Source organism: Diorhabda sublineata, chromosome 4, assembly GCF_026230105.1.
Source record: "Diorhabda sublineata isolate icDioSubl1.1 chromosome 4, icDioSubl1.1, whole genome shotgun sequence".
Classification (NCBI taxonomy): Eukaryota; Metazoa; Arthropoda; class Insecta; order Coleoptera; family Chrysomelidae; genus Diorhabda; species Diorhabda sublineata.
In genome coordinates, this window is record NC_079477.1 from 31773232 (window position 1) to 31797241 (window position 24010).

The 24010-nt window shown below is 31.4% G+C and overlaps 1 protein-coding gene across 1 annotated transcript in view; it reads right to left on the bottom strand.

The window, feature by feature from the left end:
• LOC130443051 (potassium channel subfamily K member 18) overlaps positions 1-2546 on the bottom strand; it is a 100781-nt gene extending 98235 nt beyond the window's left edge. The window contains exon 1 of the mRNA XM_056777496.1: positions 2306-2546. The gene's annotated coding sequence lies outside the window, so the exon portion shown is untranslated. The remainder of the gene's footprint in view (positions 1-2305) is intronic.
• Between the last annotated feature and the right edge of the window lie 21464 nt (positions 2547-24010).

Genomic DNA, 24010 nt, shown 5'->3' on the forward strand with positions numbered 1-24010 from the left:
CGTGAGCTAAGCAGAAAAGCTATGTAATAAAAATATTTAGTTGTTCCAAAGCAATTTCATTGCCCGAAACGTTTGAATAGGAAAAGTTCTATTAAAGTTTGCTACGAGATGGAAGCTAGGTTTTTGACCCAGATAATGAGAAATCAGTAACTCACCTGAATCAGAAAGGGTATTATATTAAGGACATGTTTATTTTTCGACTCGATTGTGAGGGTGTATTGCAATCATTCATTTCAGGAGGAGTTTGTTTCAGGATGCTTGTCAAATCATATAAGGAAGAAGACTCTACTGATTTCTATTTTAACACACTGTGCTTGTTGTCTTGAAATGCAAGTTTTTATTTTATGTCTACCAGTTTCACCAAAGTAACGCAATGCAACGCAACTTCCGGCTTTTTCCAAAAATAACACTTTCTCTCAATAAGTCATGTGACTTACATTTTTTTTGCAAAAAATAGATTTTATTCATTGATTTAATCTTCTTCAAGAGCAATAAGTCATTCCAACGGATCTCTAACTTCTCGATACCGTGCTTGTAGAAGGATTTATCTTTTGACTCAAAATAGGCTTCAGTTTCAGCAATTGCTTCTTCATTTGAGGTAAAGTTCTCACCAGTGAGCATTTTTTGAGATCAGCGAATAGTCAGTAGTCACTGGGGGTCAGATCTGGACTAAACGACGGATGAGGAAGAAATCCGAAGTGTAATTCATTTAATTCGTTGCCATCGACTTGTGAATCGATACTTCGACGGCTGCAGTACACTCAGATGGTGATCATTTTAATTTCGGAGTAAAGTGATAGATCCATGTTTCATAATTGTCACATATGCAAAAAACCTGATCTATTACGTATAAACATGGCCGAAGCTAGTCTGAATCATCAACAAGTTGTTATTTTTGATAGACTGTGAGTAAACGCTTTTTCGTGGTTAAATGTTTACGCATCATTGTATACACACTGCCTTTAGATATCTTTACGGTATCAGCTATCTCATCCAATTTCAATTTAAGAATAGATATAACCAATTCTTTATGTTTTCTGAAATAACCATCTCAATTCGACGGCCAGAATCTTCACCATCATCGGTGTCTGTACGACCACGTTTAAATTCAGCAAACCAATAACAAATGGTTCTATTTGATAGAGCAGAGTCTGAATAACACTTTCGAAATCATCGCTGAGCTTGTACAGTATTGTTTTCCATTAAGAAGTAATGATAAATTAACACACGAAATTGTTTTGAATCCATTGTTTTGACAATAGCAAAAGTAGCTTCACTTAAATGGCTGTCAGTTGTTTCCGAATAATCGAAATGTCATGAAATTAATTTCACACATAATCTTATGGAACTTGGTACTCCATACACATCATTTGGATTTGACAATAGCAGTGCCATCTGTGTGTCAGGTATACGACTTATTGAGTGAACTAATAAAACAAGCGCTACAACGTTCCTACAAAGATGACAGAAACCACTGCGACGATGGAATGAGCGTATTACCACTTAAGAACAATACTCTAAAGAATAATATTTTGTTACACAGTTTCTATGAAAACTCATCAAACACATTGGTTGAATTAAAAAGTTATAATTTGTTCTTTTCAATGTAAGTACATAATTGAACATTCGTTTCACATAGTTTCAAAGAGCGTATCATTTAGTTCACCTCAGCTAGTTTTGATATATTGAGTTTACTGGTTTCTTTCCATAAGAGCAACCGTGATGAAAATATTAGCAATTGCACTACCCCAATATTCTCAGGTCATCTAATGGAATGAGAAACTCCTCTTCTTAGTTTTGTACCAATTTCAGTTTGTCTATTCATAATAACACGCAAACAATTGATTTTCGGCATAGAACAAGCAACTCCGAAAGGCGCGTTGAGACGCTGGATAATCCTCAACGTCAAATCCACTCTTCTTGCTATTCCAACGTATGATGGGCATTGTAGACAAAACTCATCTAACTAGATAGTGCTAGGACATCTGCAGACTGAATGTCACACTCTGGATAATGAAATTAAGATGGAATACTATTGCATGAAGTCATTTTAAAATTACAGCTAATCCATGTATCGAAATGAGGTAGAATATTTACAAAATTCTAGTGTCCTCACGGTTCTAATATTAAGTAATAAGTGGATACATCAATTGATTTCTTATAGACTATCAATGTAAATCCCAAGTAACAGTAACAATAAAACTTCATTTTCCAAGTATTCAATATTTAGTTTCCTAGTTTTCTTACAGTATAACTACTTCCATTCATCTATACATGACAGACATAAAACGAAAACAGTTTTTACCTCTTTGATGAAATTATTTGTGTATTCCTTTCTAATAAAATCACTTTACACGGCACAAAATATATCTATGAATTATTTGTCTCTTTTTCTAAATAAAACATTCAAAAAACTTGACAATATTGAAAGACATCAACGAAATTAGTTACACGATATAAAAATCTCGCGAATAGAAAAAACTTTATCAACGACGCGACGATACTGAAACTTGCTTCACTTTGGCAATGCACGTAGAAAATAGCTCAAGTAGAATTGGGAATTGTGGGTTATAAATAAGTCTAGACTATTTGGTGGGAATTGAAAAGTTCTTATGAATCGTTCATACTGAAATCTATAGGTGTGTATTTGTATACTTGAGTAGTCAAGTATACCTACAAGGTGATACATTTTCAATAAAATAATTGTCACATCTGACCCATCTCAGAATTGATATTAATATAACAGAATAGAAAAGACTGGTTTACAGGGCTTTCATATACCAGCTGAAAGTTGTTAATTATTATTTAGTCAGATAATTGTTAATATTCGATTAAAAATGATGCATTTCATCCTTTTTTCATAATTTATTGTTATAAATCAATAGTAATCTCTTTTATATTCTCATTCCATAATACCTGATGACATTCTCAAAAAATCTATAAATCTGGATAAAAACGCTCTACCCGTTCATCACTCATACTTTCAGGTAATAAATTCAAATGCAAGCACAGGAAATGAAACTGTAAAGACATATTCACTCCTATTTCTTGAAAATTTTTCATTAACTCATCCAAAACATGATTTTCTTTATTTTTATTTCCCAAAAACTCTCTAGCAACCTTTTTAAATTACTAAGAAGCAGCTTCATTGATAGAAAAACGACCATCAAACTGAGAATATTTTCTAACTTCACGCATATGTGGTCCAACAAATATTTCCTCTTTAAGTTTTATTTCCTTGATTATTTAAAGTATTTTCTGGAAGTGAACAATCGTCTGAACGAGTAAAAAACTGCATTTGACACTTTAATTGTCATCTTCAGATATGTTTTGACTGGAATTGATTACTTTATTTTTTGTATTGTATTCCATTTTCTTAGTAACATACAAGTAAGTTATTTTCTTGATTGCTAGGCGCTCTCCATAACATGGGTGAACCAAATGGAAGGTAAAAGTTTATCTCCGGCTGATCATTTCAGTAAAACACGCTACAGCTTTGACAAAACTTATGCGGTACCCACATTTTAACTTCTAACTAATTTTTCACTATAGAAAAAATAAAGATTTGTACTTTTTAAAGACTGCTTCACACGCATATCAAAACCGATCAAAACTTCTTTTCTCTTTCTACTCGACATTTTAGTCAAATTTATAATATTTGACTTTGAATAAGATTTGGAGAATATGAAACTTTAATTAATTGGATTTAATTGGATGATTGAAATAAATGATTTGGTTGAAGAATAACAATTGTGATGTGATGGATTATTTCTGTTAACATTTCTAGATTTGCGAAAAGTAAGCATTCATAAACATGTTTAGGAGTATACAAAAAAAAGATTAGAACGGGTGAAATAGTGTGATCAATGATATTTGTTAAATGCAATATTATTTATACACTTGTCATAAATGCAAATCCAAATCTCACTCACAATGAAAATTATCAATTGTCAGTTAATAATACATTACAATACAATGTAATATATCTTCGGGCTAACCAATGATAGTTGACTATATTCGTTGAATTAAAACATCAAAGCTACTTTGAAAACGACTATTTATTAAATTATAAAATAAGTAGTTAAACGTGGTTTCAATAATCCCATGATCATACTCGAACGAATATTATGACATCTATGTGTTCACAGACCGCTTTTAAATATTGAAAAATCCTATTGTATGAATGGTTATAATCATCTATGTACGTAATTTGACACCTCAATTGAACTCAAGTGTCCAAGGGACAACCGGAATCAGTCATACATGATGTAGGTCCCCATTAAGATCGTGTTCCATAAGTCTTAACATACAAAAAACCTTGATTTGAGTAGCTAAATTTATGATTCTTCATAGTTACATTAATATAAGACAGAAATTTGTTAATCGTTGTATCCTTTAACTAAATGACTAATAGATCCCAATGGTTCACATCGGGGGTGAGTTACTGGGTTACATTTGTGCAAATTTGAATAATTTTAACGCTACATAATGGTAAAATATAAGCCGAAGCCTTCGTGCACATCCTGGCTCCAAAATAGCTGTCTATGCGTATATCGCAAAAACCGTTGTTTCAATACAATACTTTTGTCTGGTCCATTAATAAATTATATTTGAAGAGCTTAAATTTTACTGTCTTTGCTTGATTTAAAAATTTTCTAGTCTCATCATAAATATAGCCTTTTATAAATAGTTCAAGATAGCGAGAAAATTATATCACTGGATGCAAACTTGCACATCGAAATCGATAGTGATTTTTTTCTACATTTTCGTAAGTATTTAAGTAGATCGTAGCATGTTTCTCACAAACCGAATTTTTGTTGTACTCTCACCGTTGGCCAATAGATACTTTTGAAACACAATACTTTGTCAGTTACGATATTGTTGGCTAGTTGCTCACTAAGCACCTATTAAAGTAGTGAAAACAAAAAGTAACGTCATTATTTATATTCTATTGTAATGAATACACTGTTTGCACCACCACTACACAAACACACACTTGTTTCTTAGTGTTCACAAGCTTTTGTCTACAAATTATAAAAATTTTTTGACAATAAAGTATTTGTCTCTCTTTAGATTATGGTTTACTTTCCTTCCATTCTGATGCAAATGTTTTTCAATAGTCGACCAAGGTTAGTCAATTGTACTAGATAATTCCTCGATCTTCTGATATGGATTTGATTTCATCTTTCTTTAGCTAAGTGTTTCTGAAGTTTTTGGTGCTTTTGATCAATGGTACAATGCATTTGAATGCCCGTTGCTCAACTTCTGCGAAATAATGTCAGATATGTCCTTCTTGTATTTGATTTGCCAGTTCACACTCAATCGCACAATAACCTTAAAATTTCTTTGACACCACTTCAATGTACCTACAAAATGAATTGACAAACTACAATAGAATATCTAAGTTGGAATTTCTCGTACCGTTGGCGATATTCATACTGAATACACTGTTTACACCACCACTACCACAACACTTACAACACATTACACGGTCTGACGCGCGTTTAAATAACCAAGTTATCCGTCTTCAGAGTCTGAAGGAAAAATGAAAGTAAACTAAGTTTAGTTAGATAACCAAACTGAGGATGAACTAAACTTAGTTGACCTACGGTCTCTGAAGACAAAATCTTGAGAAAACTAAGAAACAAACATAAAAATAACTGAATAAAGATAAAACAAATAAAATACAATTTCAAAATACAGAAGGAAACCACAATGAGTAACAGAATAATAGTAATATATAATAATTAGTATTTGAGCCCATAGCAATCACTTTCCAGTAAATATGTCCTCAAATTATTGCGAAATGCGGAGGAAAATGATATCGATTTGATTTCAATTGGCAAATGATTGTGCATTTTTCTGCACTGTAAAATATTAAGCCCTTAACTATTTCTGAATATGGAGTAGGTAGGTGAAGTTCGTACTCCGCGTTTCTAAGTGGATAGCCGTTCAACGACCTATCCGAAAAGAACGAAGCTAGCCGATCATCTTCGACGACATCATACAAAATCGCTTTCTAATCGCTTATTGGTTTAATTTAAACAACTGCAATGTATATGATTATTTACTCTATAAATCGCTTGATCACCAAATACGGAAATACGGAATTCATGAAGAATTGATACCTGCAGATCTTTATAGGAAACAATTGGCTCCATTGAATCAATCTTTAATCGCCAATTATTTGGCGATTTACCAGAGTACCGGCGTTCTGCAATAAGATAATGCCAGATTGCACAATGGAGAACGAACTTTCAAAGGTAAAGGACATCACAGTAGTGAACTCAGTTCAACTGATCAGCAAAAATAACGTTAGTATGACCAGATATTAATATTTTAAAGGTGTAAATACTTTGTTCGTAGTAATTTTTGTGAGTAAACAAAAAATAATTTTACTAATTCAAAAAAAATATCACTAGCAAAGTATCTACATTTTAGGACGCAATCTTGTATTGTATGTATATAAGAAGGACCCCACGAAGCGAAATAATTCTTTTAGCTTAGAAAAGTTTGAGAAAATTTTGTTAATTGAAAATCCTCTGTAGTTTGTTGACAAGTTGAATTAAATGAAAAATACCGATGGGAACAGATTCTCTAAAGTGTTATACTATATTTTTTTCTATTTACTTACTCGATTACAAGGCGGATCGCGCAAACTACTAACCGCACAAGGAGGGCTATGATTTCTGGAATCAAAACTTTGATCAGTAAATTTCCTCCCCTTCGAAAATTCAAATATATTTATAATTTACAATCTATAAAGTAAAAATAAAAGTAAATAATTTAGACATAATTTTGAATCGAATCAGCTAATCCATATAATTTGAGTTAAAGTAGTAGTTAATACCAATTTGAACTTGTGAACTTGAATATAGAAAATATTTCCATACGATTCAATTTATTAGAATCTATAAATTTTATTTTATCTCTAGGCTGGTTTATTAATAAATCTGTGAATTTATAGAAATACTATATTGATTTGTTCATATCATAATCTCGTTGTCAAAAAGATTTTCAATTTTGAGAGATCTTATGTTAAAAATTTTTTTTAAAAATTAGAATGTGAATTTTTCTAATTCAACGAATAGGCTACATTGGCGGCAATTTTCTTTGAAGAGGTTATCGAAAAGCTTGTCAACAGATATGACAAATGTCTTAATCTCTTCGGTGCGTAATTATGTCGAAAGGTATCCATAAGTGTACCAATCTATTGGTAATAAAATTATTATTTTATATGAACTTGTCTTTTATTCGGATGTTAAAAAAACGACCTTCGTAGATACCCTATCTATAATACTATTCAAAGAAATTTAGAAGTTTTAGAAAGCGAATACTGCCCCCTAAAAATGTTTTCAAGTATTTTCTTCTTTCGGTTCTTTCAACCTCAATTTCTTTAACCTCTACATTTTAAAGCAATTACTTTCTTGATTGTCCACCTTGTTCACTTAGTCGTCAAACAAAACTGTAACTAAAGGTTGGAACGAGAACATCAAATTGACTTTAAGTATTTCTCAAATAAATATATTTGGCTAGCATTGTTATATACATAAAAAATAATCGATTTCTTACAAATAGACGATGCAAATCTTATTCTAAAAATAGCTACAAAAATAACAATAATTTTGTATAGATATTATAATAATATACGTAATAAACCTACCGATGATAAGAAAAGTTCTCATATCAATTAATAAGGAGTTCCCTAGACTAAACGAATTTGATGCTCTTAGATGTGAGAGTCTTCAACTTAACTGTGACTCACAATGAATAAAATAAGCACAAATATTAACTCTATACGACATAAAATTCAATATTCATTTCAGTTAATGTAATTTTTGTATCCCAATGATATTCCAAATCACTTGTCGCTTTGAATCGCCGTAAATATCCCACTCAAATATTATTCTTTGACAGTTGAAACGGAAATATGAAAATATTCCATATTTCCATCAAATTTCTACATATCTCCGCTTCACTTCTGTTGATGCTCAGTCTTTAATAACGTCTTCGTCTCGACGTACCTGAGTCAAGTCTTGAGCAAACGTATTTTTCAACAGCAAGCCGCATATGATTCGAAAAGCTGATAAATTCCTTCAATATTGACAAAATAGTGAAAAAAAAAATGATCAAAAACCTCAAACAGCAATTATTGACTTTATACCGCACCAACGTGGATTTTATATAGTGCATCCATAAAATAGGACATACGTTCATCAGCCAAATAAACAGATGACAATATATCAATTCAAATTTTGATTATTCTTCAACCGATATCATTTTGAACTTTATGTCTGTTATATTGTTCCAATTGGATCAACATTAGAGTATAATGATCCTTAAAGCGATGCACCTTATATTTTCATTTTATCGAGATAGTTTATTGACCTAGTTAACCCTAGGAAGTTGTCGATACGGGCGTTGTGATATGTTTTCGTTAAGCAAAGGTCAATTTTAGTTTCGTACTATATCTGCGCCGCATCCTATTTTATAGTGGTTATCCTAGCAGTGTTAACCTTTCTAAAGCTTAGAAAAGCCTCTAAAAGTGGATTAGGAAGTACATTTCTAATGGCACAACAAAATAAAACACGGATTTTAAGTTATTTCATAAAACTTCATCTTGAAGAAAGTTTGCTAGGATCGGAGAACCATAAAATAAATGTAAAGTATAAGAGATACAACTATTGGTATTAGTAAAATATTATTAAATATAGGAAATAAAGGAGAAAAGAAAAAAGAATGGACGAACCAAGAAATACTATCACTGATGTAAAAAAGAAGATCATTTAATAGTTTCGACAGAAACAAGTACATATAAATACAAAACGAATATGAACAATAAGAAAGAAAATTATAGAGGCTAAAGAGAAACGGTTCAATGAGAAATATGAAAAGATAGAATAATTAGAACGAAAATATAACAATTTCAACATTCATAAGAAATTTGGAGAAATAGTTAGAACCAGAGAGCAAAAACCGAACATCTTATTAGTGGATAATGATGGCAAAATAATCATAGACACTCAAAGAAAATTAGAAAGATGGGCAGAATATATACAACTACTTTTTTGATGATAACGGAATAGCAAGATCAACATCAGAAACAAGAAATTTGGAAAGTGGATTAGATAGAACATTTACAAATAGTAAAAAATCTTTTCAAAACCATTTATAAAACAGACACTATCCTATCAGATTGGCTAACATCCGTTTTCATAACAATCCCCAAGATAACAAATGCGAAGAATATAGGACTATAGCACTAATGAGTCATACATTCAAGACATTCTTGAAGGTTATACACAATAGAATTTATTGAAAACTGGAGGAATTTTTAATATATTTTCGGAAGTAATTACCAAGGAAGCACTAGCAGAAGAGGAATCGGTGATTCGAGTAAATGAAGTCCCAGTTAATAAGATAAAATATGATGACGACACAGTTTTAATAACGGAGAATATAGGAAACTTTCAAAGAATTACCGAAAAGGTAAGAAGAGTCAGCGAGCAGTATGAATTTAAATAAAAATAATTACATGCACTTCACGAAGATGCAAGATCAGAATGCACAGTTACAAATTGGAAATAACCACATTGAAAAAGTACAGAAATACAAATATCTAGGGACTTGGATTAATTCGAGAAATGGCAGTACTGAAGAGGTAAAAGTAAGGATTGAAATTGCTCGCAGTGCATTTTATAAAATAAAAAACTTCTTTCGATGTAAAAATCAAATTTGAAATGTGGATATTGAGAAGAATATCATAAATATTATGGACAGATAAAATGGCAAATGAAGAAGTTTTACCCTAAATGGCAACACAAAGAGAATTATTGACTACCATAAAAACCCGTAAATTAGAGTACCTTGGTTATATAATGAAGTAACAACGATACAAATTCCAGATATAATTATGCAGGAAAAGATACTGGAAAACAGAGGTATAGGACGGCGAAGATTATCAAGGCTGCGAAACTTAAGGGAGTGGCTTAACTGCACATCAAACCAACTGTGTAGAGCAACTGTGGATAAAATACAAATTATGGTCACAAGATGAAGAACATTTTGACTACTTTTTAATTAATTTCTTTTATATACTTTTCAATATAGAAGTAAATTTCAATAATTTTCCTACGAGTTTAGAAATCAAGATGTTTATTAATTAGTGAGTTGAATATTTTAATGGAAATTTGTTCTTTTTATATTCAATTATCAATGGTTATTAGGCTCCTATTTAGGAGATGCTCCTTTAAAATGGTTTGTATATTACCTTGAATGTATTAAACAAGATACGAGTAATTTACCAGCTGGCAGTGGTGTAACTCAGAGTTCAGTTTTAGGGTCAGTTTTGGTATTCATTAATGATGTACAGACTTACTAATTGAATTCACTTCATTTGCAGATGATACCAGTATAACTGCAATGGTGCAGATACACAAACTTCACATTCTACCATGGGCAAAGATCTCATCATTATCATGTCCAGGTCTAACACGAAGGGGCTCTGTTTATACACTGAGACAACTGCAGATTTATTCTACAAAGGAGCTTTACAGCCTCTAAAACTCAATAATGACTCAATACTATCCTCAAATTCGATCGTTTCTTGCTCTACATATTTACGGTGCCCTTCAATGGTCTGTACATGTAGAGACCTTGGTGATCCTATGGTTGTTTTGTAATTAAATCTGTGTTAAAGTAGCTCGATTCTCGTACTACTTTAACAATTTACTACTCGTTCGAATTGCATCTTCGCTATAGTTTGCCTTCCTGAGATAGTTTGCACCTTCTCGAATCTATTTTCAGATTACAAAAAATATTTCCGCTCTTTTCATCTTATAATCCGTGTTTTGATTCGCAATACTATTCAACTGAGAGACCCATCCATAGTTACCCTACTAGAAAGAAAAATGTGGACATTCACTTAACAATATTCGCCTCTGATCTGGTAAAAAATTATCTAATCAGGTACTTTCAGAATTGAAAGTGGCAAATATATTTAATTAGTTCCGGACATTGACAAAGGAATTTATGTGTAAAAGACCTTATATTCTGTGGTAGAGCTCTACAGTCTACCATAGACTGGCATAATTCAATATTTAGTATGGAGTAAGATATTATCAAACCAAATTGCTACGAGTATTTTATGTTATCTAATTTAAAACTGTGTCGCTTTGTTCATAAAATTGTAAAAACACTAAAGCTTCTATCTGACTCTACAGTATTCTATAACTAATGAATGTTAACAACTTGTATCATAACTCTTTTGTACGTATTTTTATTGTATTATTTCATATCAAATTGGACATCATATTCATTTAGGACAGCGTCAAACAACTTACTTATTTCTATTTCTGATTTAGCAATCGAAGTAACATCTGCAAATAAAATTCAATGCATATTTCTTTTTATCTTAATTCTCTTCGTGATTTAATCTATTGCTATTTAATGTTTATATAGTTCAATAATTGGAGATATTACAATATATGTGTTGACAATACCTCATTATGTGTATCGCAAATGTTAATAAATTGATTGATCACCAAATATTCTATATTTCCTATATTTTGTTTATTAATATAACATAATGTGTGAACGCGGTAATTATGTGTTAACAAATGTTCAAGACACTACATCGTGTATTTGAATATATAAGAAATGAGAAATATAACAAAATAATCTTGGAATAACTCCAAGAAATCCTTCAAAATTTGTTTCGTCCACAACCAGACTACTACAAATTGAAACAACATTTTGTTTCAATGACGTGCCAAAACATTGACGAAGAGATTATTTAAAATTTTCACACCTAATTATAAGAAGTAGTGTTATTCTTATAAATAACACTGTATAATGTACAGCTTTTCATGGAATATCATATACTCTATTTAATTATTATGCAGTGCCCTCGAACAAACAATGTTACCGGAAATAGCTGTTGATGATTTCATTGGAGATGGGAATGCGATCAGAACTTTCATATTAGAATAGGTCCAAGCTAGAAATTCTAGAGCCGTTGGTAACATTTATACTGAACTTATCATTTACTGCTACTGTAGGTAAACAGAAATTATATATTTCCTACTTTCTTGCGCTTCAGACTCAGACAGAGGGCATAGCAAGTTGTAACCGACACCATTTGTGTTTTATTCTGAACTGAATTTACTTTAAGGCTGGAAGTCATTGGAAACTCTTTGAAGATGGTCTAGGTTAATTTCCTTTGCGTATATAATAAAAAAACTTTTGCTTTTGCAACCTTACCACTCTTTGTAGCGAACTATTTTCGAGACGGTAAATATAGCCTCTCAAGATTACTTAAAAACGAAACAGATGGAGTGACAACCTGGAGCCTGGATAAGGGAAAATATGGAAGAAGGAACAGGCGATTGACCTGTTTTGGAAGAAAGAAGAAGAGAAAGAAGAAACTTTATTATATATAAATTAAGCTTTCGTTCCAGCTTGTTCCATCACAAATGAAGGAAAATAATAAGTTTTCAATCATATCTCAAAGTTTTATCAAATTTCTACAGCTATTTTTGAGAGTAAATTTTAATTCAAAGAATATGTGATTTAACGTTATCTATGTATCAAATATTTTACATTAAATTAAATATGAGTACCGTGTTCCTAGCTTAAACTGCCTACTTCCTTTGCTTTAAAATTACTACCGTTATTCCCAGAGTAACTTGTGAATAGTCTTGTTGCATATATGTCATATAACTATCAGACTTTGAGCTATGATAAATTCAAGTGAAACATCCCCCTTATTCATGAATAAGATCGTCTCGAAAGGTTAACAGTTATGAATCGAAATTGACCGTCTGGAAACATTAACAATTATGTATCCAAATTTATCTTTGGGAGGGTTAACAGTTATGAATTGAGAATAACCGTATCTAAACAGTAACAGTTATGTATCGAAATTTATTTTCTAGAAATGTTAACAGTTATAAATAGAAAATTACCGCCTCGAAAGGTTAGCAGTAATGTATGGAAATTTACCTTCTCTAAAGACTAATAATTATGAGGTTGACCGTCTAAAAACGTCAACAATTATGTTTCTAAATTTACTTTTTCGGAAAGTTAACAGTTATGAATCGAGAAGGATCGTCTGTAAACGTTAACACTTATGCATCTGAATTCACCTTATGGAAAGGTTAACAGTTATAAATAGAAATATTTATGTATCAAAATTTATATTAACTTTTCGAAAGGATTACCAGTTATGTATCGAAATTTAGAATCTTTTTCGTGTGCTGTTATCATTTTCCATCACTAACTCCATCGTTAACGATTTCCTCAATCCATTTCAAATCGTTTGTTTTCAAATCTTGCATCAAGTTTCTTATATACTCCAATTAATCATGAAATTTTTTCAATACGACTCTCAGAAGGCTTATTTTTCGGAAATCACTACATTTTTTAATTTATGCTTTTTGGAATTATCACAATAGTGAACCTCAACCTATCTGGACGAATAATGCAATTTTCAAGAATAATATTATATTTTATTTTGTCCAAGCAGCTCAAGTGTTTCTGGTTGAATATCATCTACTCTGATTTTTGCGCAGTTTATTACCTTGGACAGTTCGTCTTCCTTTATACTATAACGATAATATTTCGAGAGTAGTTATATCGCTTATCAAATTTACAAAAATTAGAGAAACCAACGTTATAAATCGTTAACTTTGCATAGCGGATGAAAAAATATTTTCTTCCCTAACAAAATAAAAAATACGATTCAAAGCCTCGTTATCTCAATCCACAATGTCAATATTATTATGAAGAAAATAAATAATGGAAACTAATGATCAATAATATTTTTCTGAGAATTCACATCTACATTAATAATAAATGAAATGGAAGTTGTACTGATATATTTTTCCGATTATTGAAAGTTATAAGACTTTTTCGTGAATTCCACAAACAAGTAGATTAATGGTTGGCAATAACTGTCGAATCCCACGTGTTTTTAGGAAAATATTTATTTTTGCGAAGAAATAGAATAAAGTGAAGTCAGTTGTGTTTAGATCCGTGTTTATCTTCTCACATATTAGTTACAGATGACAAACTATTGAGTGACGAGGTGGATTATGTACCATGTCCAATTCTCATCCTTTTTTCATTGATAATGATCGGTGAAAGATTGAGTTAGATTATAATTGCCCATAATGCTCACATCAATAACCTTAGTCAACTCAACCTACTTATCTGAAAGTTCTTATAATATAAAGGCTCAGTATTTAGGAAATAGACTGCATTAACGAACCATGAAATATCAAAAAACATAAATTAAATTATAAAGATTCAAGTCGAAATGTCGAAATTTATCTTTCTTTTAAAAACTATAAAAAAAACTAATTTTAAAACAGAAGAGACCTAAAATCAAGAACATTTAGATACATATTTATATATATATATATATATATATATATATATATATATATATATATATATATATAATTTCTTGGGTTAGAGTGTTATGTATTTCTAGAATGGATATAAACATATTAGTAGATATCTCAAAGACATTATTAAAAACATACTATTAGAATCAAAGTATTTATCTCGAAATTTCAATAAAACGATATTATACCAGGTAGTTTGAAATAAACCAATTAATCAATTTAGGGTAAATTTGACTGAGGTTTTTTATATCTTGTCTATCATTCATAGAACATTTATCTTGTTTTATATATATCATTTCTTTGATTAATAGTTTTTGGTAGTTCAGGTCTCAAGCTAAGATTTTTGTTTTTTTTTTTTAAAATCAAATTTGTTAATTTAGAAAAACAGACTTTTTTAAAAAAGAAAATAGCTCGTTCACACTATGGTGTACGTATTTGCAATTGATAGTTTTCTTTAAAAATATGATAGGTTCCATATATAATGGAAACAATTGGGAAATGATATATTACTCAACATCTCACGCCATTTTAAAGTTTTTAAAATAGTGTCCATGGAAAAAGGTAAAAATAAATTACAATAAAAATTGCGGCCCTCCTAGGTTGAAATTGACCTTACATGTCATTTTTACCAATGAATAGAAAAATAAGGACTGAATTTATATCAAAACTTTGAAGCCTATTAGAAAATCCAATTATTATGATACAGTATAGCTTAATAAAGCTTTTCTGTTCTCTTATTTCGATTGAAAACCGATACAACCCTTTTCAATTGTGGTGAACATCTTCGCATTGTTAATCCAAGTTTATTATTCAAGCTTCCACGAATCCTTGAATCAATTAGAAACCATTCAATCAAACTATCGAATTATCCACTTGAAATAAAGAGAAACTCCATAAATTATTTGTCTTGTACTCAATTTTTAACATAAATAAAGATATTTCTTATTTTCTCTATATCATTGATTACATGAGCTTAAGAACGTCTAATTTTGTAGAATGAATCGATACAGTGATTTCAAAATTGAATTTTCGATATTCTAGAGTATTTAACCACTTTTTTTGAGTATGAGCGTACCAGTAAATGAAGTCGTAGGTGTGCGCAATCACCGATTAAATACTTGTTTCATTCATTTATCATCGCATAACTACCAATGGAGAACAGCGCAATTTTGAGTGTTATGACAAGGGCTTTAATTTTTTTTTGTTTTTGTCTATTTCTGTAGCTTTTTCCCATGTTAAATATATCTGTTGCAGTTATTTCTCGATAGTTCATCTCCACACATGTTCCACAAGTGTTAATTACCTATCCTATTTGACCCAAAAAATTGCACATAACCTGTTAATAAACGGGTGAAATTTTTGGAACCACTTTCTATCATATGTTTTATCCCCATATAACAGAGATACTTGTTGAAGACCATATTTTATACTTAAAGCGTTTTGAGACAGGCCTATTCTTCTTTTTATATATCATTTTTAGTATCTCCTTGTGTATGTACTCAAATTAGACGAAAAATCTGTTGCTGTTTCACAGAAATATTCCCCACATCAACGAGACCAGTCAATTCTGATATACTTTGGCCGTCTGAAACCGATTTAGTCTCAAAAATGGGGGGTGGAGATACCAAAAATCACTATTTTTGCTTATTTCACTATGTTGTGAGAAAACTATGCATCCCAACGGAAAACTTAACCAAAACAAATTGTAGATAATTAAATTTTCTCCAACTTTGCCATTGAACATTTTGTCGTAGAGCTAGAGGGCGCGCAGAAGATTACAAAACTCATTCCTTCAATTTTCTGACAACTATGTTTTTTCGGGGAAAATAGGGAATAGCAATGTTGTATAATAAGAAATTCCCGATAACTTTTGTCCGAAACTTTTTTCTGAATAACGCATATTTTCGCCGCTAAGTGGTGCGAAAAAATTTCGGAAATCAGTTTTTCTGATTTTTCGGGAAAACTATGCGGAACATCGGAATTGACTGGTATTTGGCTGTGAGGGAGATTTCACTGGAAAATGTATAATTTGAGCGGACTATTATTATGCTGCATTTGCTACGTTTGTCGCATTTTGTACTGAAAAAACTCAAATCAAAGAATTCAAAGTAATAGAATGGCGATGATTCAGAAATAACGTGACAGTATTCAAAATCGTAAAGCACGTCAAATAGGAGACATTTTAACTTCGTTTTTCGATTATAGAGGTGTTCTGCATTACGAATGTACTCTTCCTTCAACCACTTCGTTGGAATATTGAATAGATTACAAAACACAACTTAAAAATATCGCTTGAATAGCACCTGATAAAACTAAAAAAACTGACCATCCTGCAAACCAATGTAATATCATTTTGCAAAATATGTTTATTTCAAAAAAAATTTTAGAAAAAGATCGATTAGAGAGATGTACTCGTAGCTGTCAATGGCAATTTTATAGTGCATACAGTACTATTTTACATATTAGTAGTAGTACTTAAATTATGCTGGACTATCTAGTGAACCCACACAAGATAGCTTAAGAGAGAAATTAGGGGATGAATAATGTGCCATGTTATTGTGTAATTTTTCAATTATCTCTACATAAAAAAACAACGGGATCGTGGTGAACATAATACTTCATAACGATGAAACAGAACACATTTATCAAACTTCTAACACCAAAGAGCTATTGTTCTGTTAGGTATGTGGTACCGTGCTGTTAGGACCACATATTGTCCAATTCCATATCCTTAGTTCCGATGATGGTGATACCAGCCCCTAAACCGCACCAAACTCTCTGTGTATGCATCGACTTCTCAGTAATTACTCTTGGATTCTCATTTTCCAAATACAGCAATTCCTCATTAAAGAATCTACTGAGGTGACAATGTGCCCCATTGCTGATGATGATTTCCTTCCTAAAGTCATAATTCACGTCTGTTCAAACAACCTCTCGGCGTTTGAAGATGTCGCTTGAAATCTTCAGTAGAGTCCATCTATTAAATCAATTGAACTTTGAAGTGAGTGAGTGAAGTGAAGTTTAGTCTTCATCTCTGCCTCTGCCATGATGTCCCAAACAGTAGCAATATGAATTAGGTGAACATACATAGGTCCTACAGCTCCAGTTTGCTGAAACTTGCTTACCATTTTCATGAAAGGCTTCAACAATCTTAACGTGCTTCTAAATTGTTCACCCCTGCGTGGTTAATTGTTAATTCAAACGTTTAGATATCTTTAGAAGTAATCCAAATAAAATTTTCGGTCGATATCATAGTATAAGAAATTATGAAAATAGAAAGTAGAAATAACGGACTCATTCGATGAAAATACTTTGAGAAAAGTGAAACCATTTTTTCAACCAAAGACTGCATTGGGACTCGAAAGTTATAATATTTATTGGTAATTTTAAAAAAAGCAAAAACGATAACTAATTAATAGGATGTTGATTTGCTGACATGTTTTAATACCAAACAAATGTGCTTCATTTCATCACAATAAGCCAAAAGAAAAATTGATCGAACTACCGTATTTATATATGTATTCATCTTCATATATTTGTTGTATAACGTATTAATTCAATTACTATAATGTATTAATTATAAAAAAAATTAACTCGTTGCGTATGCAGTTGTAAATATGACTATTTACTTATTGTATTTACTCCCTTACTCAATAATTGTGTGGTTCTACCCTCAAGGGGGTGACATGTAGAAGTTTTCTACAAAATGCTTTTCATTTCTTTCAATCTCTTGTACCTCAACTAGTTTCTCCTCTTTATTATTCTCAGAAGCATTGTTGATTTCGTCTATTGAGGTTCTCCTTTACTTCTAGCTCTTATTATTCTGGCTTCTTATAATCTTCTTAACTCATCATTTGATCCATTCCACATGTCCATGCAACTTGATATTCTTCGGTGCTGCTCTGCAGGTTTGTATCTTATATTTTTTTGTATGTTTGGTTTTTTGTGTGGTCTCATCAATTTTTTGACCTCAAATTGTCGGAGGAATCTCATTTCCATAGTTTGTATATTTTTCGGTTGTTTTCTTCGTTTCGGGACCATACCGTATGAATATAATTACTTTTTCATAGATTTTCACTCCTTTCGTATTTCATTGTTCCCCATAAATGATGTTTTAATTGTCTTAAATAATTTTCTTGTGCTTTTCTTCTTGCTGTGATATATTTGTCTAATTTTCCTATTTTAATAGACTGCAACTCAGCTTCTGTGCTTATGAAAGTTGTCTTCATTTTCTCAGTTGGAGTTTTTCATATTATGCCTTGTTTTTTTAATTCAAATGTGTTGGGTCCATAAGTCCATAATTTTAAAACGATAGGACAGAGAAACTTATAGTTATATTTGTGCGATGGCATAATGTAAGATGTAACTTCCACATCTTTCTCATTATTTGACATTCTTATTTCAATCCAAGAACTGAAAATGAATATTATGATATAATTAACAAAAAAAGATGAGCACATGTTTTGGTGGGAATAAATACCAACAAAATGAAAATAAAATCCTAACAAGGTTTTGATTTAAATCAATTTTCACCTTCCAAACTGAATGCAATGAAATGTTTTCCAATTTCTGAGTGAAATGGAAATTAATTTCCGTCTCAAAAAGCGTGGGATGCATGTTATAAATCATTTTGAATTTTTCATCTCTAGAAATTTGTAAAGATTTAATGATAATATGGAAAACATCCTACGCTTCTTTTTTCACTCTACAGTTAATTTTTTTCTTCAATCTTTCGATCTATTTCAATATAAATTTCATATTTCCGATATCGTTTAGCTGTTTTCAAATTATACATTCATCAAAATCAACTTGCATGCGAAAAAATCGGCCCAATCCTTTTAGTTCAATATATAATTTTCTGTTCTCATGCTTTTTTGAGACATAGTATTAAGATTGTTGGTGAGGTTGAGACTATCGACATTAACCTATGTTAAAGGGATCCTATACCTTGCTATTCGATAAAAAGTGTTGTGGTACCGAGTATTGAAACTTAATTCCGGGATACACTACAAAGTGTGGAAACCAACAGATAGCGTAAGAATATGGAAATCAATTGAATGGACCCATAATCGGTCAACTACCTCAAAACAGAATAATTTGAATGACATTCTTGAAGAGGCCAAGACCCACAAGTGGCTATAACGTGTAAAGAAGATTTGGAACTGAGTGTCCTTTCTCCGTCCCTGGCAAGAGCTTTTATTTTCTCTAGAGCTTCCTCTATATTTCGTTTCATTTGCTCAATTACTTATTTCCATTATTTTTTTAATACTTCTCTTCTACTCAAACTCATTATACAGGGAGTTCCAGGACTTGATGCAAAAAAAAGTTGATAGATGATAATAACGCAGTGACATATGACAATTTTCATACAACCCCTCGTTTCTGAGATATAGGACTTATGTTTGAGTATATTTGCTGAATTATACATTCGCACATTATTTATTTTTGATGGATGATTTCGTATGTGACTCTGCACTACTACGTGAAGGCCATGAATACCCTGTACTATCTAGAGATACCAAAAATGGATTTTTCAATCGATTTTCAACAAAAAGGTATTCCTTGATTAACCCGTTGAAATTTATGTTTCAGGGGATATGTAGATTTTTATATCGTTGTACATGCCAAGGAAACCGTTCGCCATAAAGAGACATTATGAAGAAAATTATCCTAAATTTTCGTTGGTTAGCCTACAACTTATCAAATGAGAACATAAAAACCATAATAAATATTCAAGGTCTACTGTCCCAGTAAAAGTTACGAATTGTTAACCATTGGGCATGAGGGCCCCCCCTGGCCTTCAAGTAGTAATGCAAAATTATTCATTCCTTCCAACACTCCACATGGACATAGGTAATAATCCATAAAAAATTCATAATATTCGAATGTGAAATTGGAAAATATACTTAGAGTCAAGTTCTGATTTCGTAATTTGAAATTTTTTTGTCACAGTATTATTTTCACGTCATCCACTCACACACACAAAAATTGATTATTTCTATCCACTTATTAATTGTCAACTTGAAATCAGTTAGTGAAGATGTTTGCTGAACACACTGAGTACGCTTGGATTGTAGCACTGGTCAAAATGGTATGAGTCGACCAACATTAAGGCAACTGGCAACTTGGAGACTGAAAGCTTCTATAAACGATAAGTTTTAGATGGCATCATAACGAGATGATCGCTTCATGTTTCGTTGAAGTTTATAAAATCGACATTTGACTGTACATGTTCACATGCAAATAGTGGATTACATCTTTGAAATCCGTTATCTGTTTAAGATTAGCCCACGACAATTTACTCGTCCGCACGCTTACTGGACAGCACAACAACGGAGACGGTTAGTGTTTTTGGATGTGTGGAATTAATATTAATAAAAACGATAGATACAAAAGAGTATTTCAAAGCTAGAAATGATAATTTGAAAAGCAAGTAGCTTTTGGATAAGGTTCATATGTTGTTTGTGGCAAAATTTCTCTAGAAAAAAAATCAGTTTGTATCCGAGCTCCTCTAGGTTATCTGTACAACAATACAATCAGAAATTGTTATGCTATACGCCGGTTTTAAGTTAAGAATGAACACCTTAGATATTCTAATAAAGTAGTAAACAATATACAGTTCTGAGTATAATCCCATTGAACAACTGAATGAATGATAACTATTTCATTGAAAATTGATTATTCCGTCAATCTATTCTCTTATACGGTTGGTGGTTTGAACTCAGACTTGATTGATAGATTTAGTATAATACCAATACACTACGTCGACCAGTATTAGCCACTGTTTCAAATTATCAATAGCCAACTGCGGTCTCAAACTATAAACGTTCATAACTATTCAACCTTCATTCTCATTTATTCTAACTACCAAGCCAAACCAAACCGAAAGATTATACGAAAGAATCTTTTGGATTGTAATCGAATCGTACTGCAAACATCAAAAGTCCATCTTAGAGAAGAACACAGCTATAGCTAACACGATCATGCCTTTCGGTGGCTATTAGATTTTTCACAGTCTGAATAAAAATTCAAGTGCTTAGGTTAAAACACCTGCGACGCTTGGATCCATTTCAAATCCGATTCGAAATACTTGCATGGGTGTACCTCTTTTGGATATTGATATTTTTCAAAAATACCTTACTATAGAATATTAGGAATATATCGAAGTCCATTGGATAATAGTAATTACTAGAAGTTTTGAAGAATAAGAATATAATAAATGAAGGCTCATAGTTTCTAATTGTTTTTTCTTTATTGACCGTTTAAATCTGAAGTTATGATCACTTTTAAAAACATTGTAAAATAGAAACAAAGTGTTACTGTATACAGTTATAATTATATATTCTGTATTTTTTGAAAGATTTAGATTCTGGCGACAAAAAAATAATTCCTGGAGGATTTTTTATAGATTCTATTTCTAAAAAATTGATTAGTTCCAAAAATAAACCTTACTAAACATATAAATGATAGGTATGAGGAAGAATGAAAAATTTTTGAAGATAATCGAATAGAATTGAAATTTATGGACGGTAGTAACACCAAAAGAAAATAATATTGAGTAAAGGTATATTAAGGTGGTCTAGGCCCATATTATGAATTATCAGCATCTTATTTGATAGAGAAAAGGATGCTTAACAAAAAATTCAAGTTAAAAAACGTAGCTCAAGGTTTATTTACAAGTATTTCAATATACATAATATTTGAAAGTAAATAAAACTGATAACAAGTCATAATAAACGTTCTAATTTTTGAAAATTTCTGTTTTTAACTCCTGTTTGAATGTACAAAAGAGTTTTTTGTTTTATTCTACAATGTGTAATGGAAATGTTTGCTTTTCTTCTTATTCTTAATGACTATCATGTTATAATCTTCAAATAGTTCAACCTTTTTCGCCGCTGTACAATTAACAGCATTTGAATTTTTTACGAAGCTTTCATCTTGAAGGTATTGAACACTGTTGTTACATATCTCAGAAAGTAATGGAGAGCAAGAGTTTTTGATATGAAGAACAGACAGTATTTTCTTCGTTCTTTGCTTTGCAAAATCTTATGTAACCTCTGATGCAAGCTTAGAACAATTACTTCGTACTATTACCGTTGTCAGAATTTATTCTTTGAGCCTTTGTCTGTTTATCACTCAGACAGCTTCTCCATTTACCGATGTATCTGCTGGCCGAGACATTTCGATCCAATGATAGGTTTGATGTTTATAAATTATTTTGAAAGAGAATCTTCCAAGCATACAGCAATTTTTCAATCCAACAGACATGATGAATGGCATCTGAAGTGGACCGATGCATTTCGGCAAGTGATCAAAATTTTTATTGTGAACTTAGTTTTCTGTAATCTCCTCTCTCCAAATAGAGAGGTTGTTAAAATTTTTAGAAAATTAGTTACTTACCCCACGGCCGCCAGCTCTTTTCTTAGATTACCTAAATGACATTTCACTTGTAAATCTATGCTATTTCTCATTAACAGTCTCAGAAGAGTACTTAAAAATAGTCATACTTCCTTTCATAATCTAGGTACTTGTCCTGTCATTTTACTATAAAATTTGTCACCCCAATACTTGATGAATCCATTTGACAAACAATCGCGCCCATCAAATTCACGGTTTCTCGTCGTCTTTTCCACTTTGTATTCCATGAAATAAACTTTCAATTCAGCTCGATTCCTTACCATCAGGAATTCATGAATTATAGAACCCCTTTTTGCTACAAAATTTTTGGGATTGATTGTTGCAACTCCTAGTACCTCCACTGTAGTATTTTTTATTGTAATTATGTATTTAAGTGAAAATTCATCGGTCATATAGACTTTCACAACTCGTTCTACTTCTAATCATATTATATTTTGTGAAGATCAATTTATCATCGTATTATATATCCAATTAGTTTGAAAAGTATCATCTGACATTTACGAAATTCTATAATCTTAGAAATCCTAGGATAAAGCAGTAGAGGAACAATCTACTCCGCCTCTGAACTGATGGGAAAATCCTACCCAAAAGCTGCTGAAAGCCTACTTTCCACGTACTGGATTATCGGAAAACGTGTCTCCTCCGAGAGAATTCAATAACTGGATGAAGGAAAAGCAACAAATGTCTCTTGCCAAAGGAAATGTGAATAATGTAACGTTCCAGGTACCGTTGAGGTGGTCATTTAAATGAGAAAGAGATTTAACCAGTTTCGATTTTTTTGAAAATAATAAAATCGGCTAATGTAATTTGCGAAATGTTTGGGCTTATGTATAAAAAATAAATAAGAGAAATTCAAGAACGTCAACTCTTTATACATTAATGAAAAAGTTGGCATAAAAATCAATTCATGCGAAAAGTTCAGAAACTAATAAAAAAATCCCTTTTTTGATTATTTACTGATTTCACTCTACCTGATATAGCGACACATATTGAACAGAATCATTTTTGCAGAAGATATTCTGTCTAACATAATAATATGTTTTCCAAATACCTTCCACTTGAGTTTCAAAGTGAATTGAGCCGCTAATCTAACATATAAATTGTTGCCGGAATTTAAAGGTTCATTTAATCCCTATAGGTAAATTGGTGTCCAGTTTTTCATATCAGAACCAATAAGAAAAAAA